General features: G+C 40.3%; 1 long non-coding RNA gene across 2 annotated transcripts; it reads left to right on the top strand.

Moving 5' to 3' along the window:
• Positions 1 to 2,322: 2,322 nt before the first annotated feature.
• On the top strand, positions 2,323 to 4,233 carry LOC110365856 (uncharacterized). 2 transcript variants are annotated; one of them, XR_010472621.1, is made up of 3 exons: positions 2,323 to 2,614; positions 3,189 to 3,326; positions 3,634 to 4,233. It is a non-coding gene; the product is annotated as an uncharacterized LOC110365856 (long non-coding RNA). The 2 variants fall into 2 exon arrangements; XR_002425753.2 differs by having other exon boundaries at positions 3,183 to 3,326.
• Positions 4,234 to 5,884: the final 1,651 nt, after the last annotated feature.

The following is a 5,884-nucleotide window of genomic DNA, read 5'->3' as shown; positions in this document are numbered from 1 at the left end:
TAAGTGACAGGTGGAAGTAATGTTCTGAAAACAGTACACCATGAATTTCCATTTCCTTATGAATTTAATATTTATAAAGTGGCTTAGCTTTGAATTGCTATGACAGTATCACAGCATTTGAATCTTGGCTCTCCTGATAATATAAACATAACTGCTCTTCCCAAGAGGATTTTGACTAGTACCTGTTCCAGTCTGGTTTAATATGTGTTTCATCATGACACTCTCTGCACATACAGAGCATGTCTTTGTGGCATGGAAAGGAAGTAAGCATGACCTTTATCAAATAAATGCATTGCTACTGCAACAACGACTAAGTGTAGATGAAATACAGATACTTGTATTTACACGACATCTGGAAAGACAAATACTGACCAGATCTTTCTATCACTACTGCAGCACTCCAAGTTAATTGGAAAGACAGACATCACAGAATCTCATCAAAGGGATTTAGAGATGTCAGTCTGAGTTTCTAAACTTACAGTGAATTCAGCACCTAATTTTTTTTTTTTTACCTAGTCTTTTGGAGATTCAAGATAATGGAAAAGGAATAATGGAATGGATAGGATAATTTAGGAAGAAATTGTGTTTGAAACCGTATTATCAAATAAATCACCCTCTGTGGGAGAAAACAATAGACTGGGACCTTGACTTTAACAGCTGGATAAAGATAAGTATTCAAAGTGAGACAAGGAAAGTTTAGGAAGATAATAGCTTGTCCATCAGGGGCAATGCTGCCAATTAGTGTTAATAGCAGCATATAGATCTCCTTAGCATTGCCATTGGGCATGCCAGGAATATCGTTAACACCAGCCTGCCCATCTCTCATTAAGGAACAGGAGAGGCAAAAGGAAATAAGAAAGAGTAACAGAGAGGAAGGATCAACCTCTTGCTGAAGACAAAATGGTTTCCTCTTATTTAATTAAGCAGGATTTTTTCAGGTCTGGAACAGAACAAGTGTGTTCACATTTACTTACTTCACAAGTGTGCTGGTTTTTGAAACCCAGGAACAGAAAAGCATCATTTATGCTCCTTACGAAACATTGCTCAAATAGTTTCTTAATGTTACTATGTCTTCCTTGTAACTCCCTTTGTATTTCAGATAACAACAACCATCTTTTCCTTGCCTGGACATCTCCATAAAAGGAAAAAACCAGATAATGACATGGAGGCTGTGATTTGGGGAAAGCTTACCATTATCTAAACTTATCTGTTTAAAACTAAAGGAAAAACATGTTCAACAACATCATTCATTCTAGGTAAGGGATGGTTGTGCCCAGAGCTATTTACTAGGACTGATTGAAAAAGTGTATGTCTTTTTTTTTTTTTTTTTTTTTAAAGCAGAGATTATTTTTCCCCCTGAGGAAATCTGTTAGAATATTCTAGTGGAAAACAGAAATATTTCAGCTTAAATACAGAAAGACTTTATTTTCAAAATACTTCCATTTTCCCTTATGGAAATTGCATTTTTGGTTAATTTATTTATGGCTCAGTCCAGTTATGCCACCTTTAATGACTCTGGGGTGGGGGTGGAAGTGGTGTTGGGAGTCCTGACCTTGGTGCATCATAAAAAGTGGCTTAGAACCTTTTCTGCAGAAGAGGATGACAATCTGCAGCATCCAAACCATGGGGTGCCAAAAACCATGCCAAAGTCACAGCTGAATACACACATTTTATGATTTGATTAGTTTTCACTGCCTGCTTTCTCTGTTAAAAAAAAAAAAAAAATCAGGGCAAACCAGCTACTGTTCATGAGTGATAACACCTACTTCAGTTATTCAAGTGATACACATAGGTGCTCTTGCATTTTTTATTATCTGATCAAGGTAGAAATACCAAGGCAAGACTAATAAAACATGCTTTGTAGTGGCTGCAACAGTATTGTAAAAGCAGGGGAGTGTTTGAGAGCACCGTCAATACAGTCTTTTCATCTCAAGCCTGGGCTGCTGGAGACCTTCTGACTTGTACAGCAATTTTCTCAAAAGGCATCTCCAAAATAAGACTTGGAATTCATGTTTTCGTGAAGAATTCATGTAGCTCCTGGTTTCAGACCCCTCCCAAAATCAAGGTTAACAACTGAAAAGGATTCCAGCTAAGAAGTGCTTCAGCAAGCAGAGATAAAATGGTATGTATTCCAATCAACAAAGGTAAATGCGTTGGCCTGACAGATAGAGTAATGGTGAGAGATTCTCTCGCTTCCAGCTCGCATTTCAGTGTCTGCTCCTGGCCTTCAGCCTCCAAAAATCATGACTTGTTAGGGGCAGCTGGAATGTGCTAAATTTAGGGTGGTAAAACACTGGCCGGAGTTGCCCAGAGAGGAGGTGGGTGCCCCATCCCTGGAGACATCCCAGGCCAGGCTGGACAGGGCTCTGAGCAACGTTATCTGGGTTAAGATGTCCCTGCTCATGGCAGGGGGTTGGACTGGATGAGCTTTGAAGGTCCCTTCCAACCCAAACTATTCTATGATTCTATTATTCAATGCCCTTTTTAAAAAATCTTAAAATCCTTATTGCAGGGTGCTGACCACAAGCATGGGAAGATAGGGCATGTCTGATCACACCTCTAATGTGGGCAGTGCTAATCAATGCCATGGCTAATTGTCTTCCCAGCCTTCTTGGTAAGTAAAGCTCTTCTCCACCCTCCTGCTATTACCTTGTTCTGAATTTCATTTCTCAGCTATCTGGTTTGCAAACAAGGATTGCATCATTTTATCATAACAACAGTTAATTGGGAATTAAACCTCCCCAAATCAATTACAACAATTCAAATTACTCTTAAGACAAAAACATGGCAGTGAATATTGCGGTAAAATATATGAGAAACACCTCTTGACAGTTCAGTATTTATAGTGGCCAGCAGCCACTGTAAATTCCTGAGTATAACAGGAAACAAACAGCACCTGTCAAATTATCTCATTTCTTCAGGGTGCTGATTTTACGAGCAGTTCTACTGGTGCTTATCTTCAGACCTGGAGATAGATCCACTGAACATAATGTTTGTCAGTTCATGAGACAGAAGGAAGAAAATAACTCTGCCTAAAGACAGAGGGGAAAAGCCCAAGGTGTATTTTAAGAGAGAATGAAAGATCAAAGATCTTTTTGGTTTGTTGGGGTTCTTTGTTGGGTTTTGGCTTTTTTTTTCTTCCCCATTGTGAATGTAATGTACTGGTCTGTACTATTTTTGAGAACCAGGGTCTGTGATGACAGAGGAGACACAGAGATGATAGAAACGATGGGAACGCACCACCACTGCCTTGAGCCATCAGGATTGCCTTGAGCCATCAGGATTGGTGGGCACAGTTAATAGGACAGCATGTCATGTGATCCAAGGTTGGTGCTCAAAGCAATGCATGGTATGAGGTACAGGTGGTACAGATGCCCACTGTTTAAATCCCTTGTAGGCTTTTTACCCACACAGAAGGATAACCACTTGGTGGTAAAAACAAAACAAAAAAAAAGTTAATTTAACCTACTTTACAGGTCTTTAAGTGTGAAAAACTCCAACAATTACCCATTTTCAAGCCTATCGGGTTGCTCTTTGAGGTTTATACCTGCAGCTATAATGGGCAAAAGAAAAACGGGTTGCGTTACTGCAGGGAATTTCCAAAGGTTTTTACCAGAAGTGTGTTCTCCACAGCGCTGAAAATACAACTACAGTGGAGCAGATGACAGCAAGCATAAATCAACTGAAGGCAACTAATTAACGCCAGTGAGGGATGTGGTCCAGTATTTCAGCTGTTGTAAGGTTCTGGGGTTGTTCTAGTTGAGGGGATTGAGACTTGGTGATGAGTCAACACTCTTTTAAAGGTTTCTTTGCTTTCCTTAGGATGTCTGCTGGGATGGGCTGGGCTGACAGATTCACTGAAGAGTAAATGGCTGTGTAAGGGTATGGCGGGAAAATAATCTTTCCCTGAAGAGATGGACTCTGAAAAAGACTTTGTAAAGCCTGTGTGTTAAGGGTATGAGGCTGCTACGCGATTGCTTTTTCTGTCTGACTCCCACTCCCTCCTGTCTTTTCCCAAGGAAGTCTGTACAAACTGGCCTGTTTCAGACAAAACTCTCATTTATTTTTAATTTTAATTACTGTTTAAACTTTGGATAGCTGCATGTTTCAGAAAATATAGAGCATCCTTTTAGGAAATGCATCTGTGGAGGACAGGTCGGTTTACAGGTTTAGTTTTGTTGTGTTTTTTTTTTAGTGAGATATGGAAGAGCAGTGTCCAGAGGATGAAACATGCTGGGGATTTTAAAGAACAGTTGGACTGAATGCCAGCAATGCTAACAAGTGCAGTCTCCAAATGTACAGACTAATTAACACAAACTGCTTGTTTGTTTCTTTTTGATAAAGAACATTGAGGAAAATTAATGTGATTGGGAAAAATAAGGAGATGAATACTTTGCTGCAGTAAATTGATTTTGTCAGCTTTAATGTATGTGCTAGTGACACTTCAGGTATAAATGAGGACTTGAGAGGCTCTTAAATCTGAAGATGGAAGCTGATGAAACGTGATATTCTTCCTGTATTCAGATTAGGCTTAGTAACTACTAGGTGATCACTTAAACCCTACTTGAGCCATCATTTCTGTGATTTGTTAGTCCTTAATTTCTCCAGCTATTTTGAAAGAATTGATTGTTACTGTCCTGTTAATTATTTTTGAGTCACTGAATTATTTTTGGGTCAGCATTGTTAGCTTTGGATGCAGGTACAAATCAAGATGTCTGCATGAAACAATTACCATATTTTGCAGACAACAGATAGAGAGAAGACTCATTTTCAGCATAAATGTGTAAAAGTAATTTGATAATAGCTCTGCTAAACAAACAAGCCAACTCAAAACATTGTATTACATGCATGTTGCCTCTGCATGAGACCTTTATGGAGAGCTGGTTACTGAAGATTTTCCAGGCTTGCTCTATTAAGTTCAGTTTGGGTTTGACTGATTTTGTTTTTCAAAGCTATTTTCTTTGCATTCATGTCTTTGAGAAGAGATAGGGAGGGGGGAGATATGTGGTACTACCTAAATGACAGTACTGTTTGGTACTGAATAAAAACCTGAAGATTTTCAGCGTGCATGGAATAGATCAATGTGTGTTAGGAGCAGGAGGGGCCTCCCTGGTCCTCCAGCCTCAACCCTGCAGGCTGTAAGTTGTGATTCAGTTAACCTGTGCTTGTGGTTGGCTTTACTTTTCCCCTCTCGCAATTAAGCCCGGGTTCAGGACTGTTTTCTCTGCCTTGTAAGCTGAATGAGGATGTCTTGGGGAGCCTCCTCAGGCTGCAGATGCTGTACAGGGAGCATAGTCTACCCAGTTGAATGCCCATGTGGCCATCACTATCCTCTGACCTGCCTCAAGCAAAAGAAATATGATTGGGAAAGGGTGGCTTACTGAAATCGGGCTTAAGTACAGTTCTGAGTTTAGCTGGGACAGGATAGGGAGTACTCCTGTGAGATGAGTGGCTCACTCGGCAGATCTTAGAATCATTTTGATTGGAAGAGTCCAACCATAACCTAACTCTGGCTCTAAACCATGTCCCTAAGAACTCAGGCAACTGTTTAGGTCTGAAGCATTTATTATCAGGCCTTTTAATCTGGATATGAAAATGGGGCTGCCCATTTAGGAACTGCAGACTCTTTGACTTTGAATGTCCACCTTTTACGAGAAAGAAAGAATTGCTTCCCCTCACTCACCAGCTCTCTGATCCCTGGATCTCGCTGCCTTCTAGGATAAGTGGTTGAAAATAAGGTTGGGATTAGTTCCGCTGCTTGGCCCAGGCTGTGGGTTTCTGTCTGATTTATGCTTCTTGCTCCCAAAGGAAGTCACAGCAGATATCCCATGTCTCTGTGATTGAGATGTGAAAGAGCCAAGATGCTCTTGGGACCAGATGCATG

Source organism: Columba livia, chromosome 4 (genome assembly GCF_036013475.1).
Source record: "Columba livia isolate bColLiv1 breed racing homer chromosome 4, bColLiv1.pat.W.v2, whole genome shotgun sequence".
Classification (NCBI taxonomy): domain Eukaryota; kingdom Metazoa; phylum Chordata; class Aves; order Columbiformes; family Columbidae; genus Columba; species Columba livia.
The sequence above is the reverse complement of the archived record's forward strand: the minus strand, read 5'-3'. Positions and strand labels throughout refer to the sequence as shown.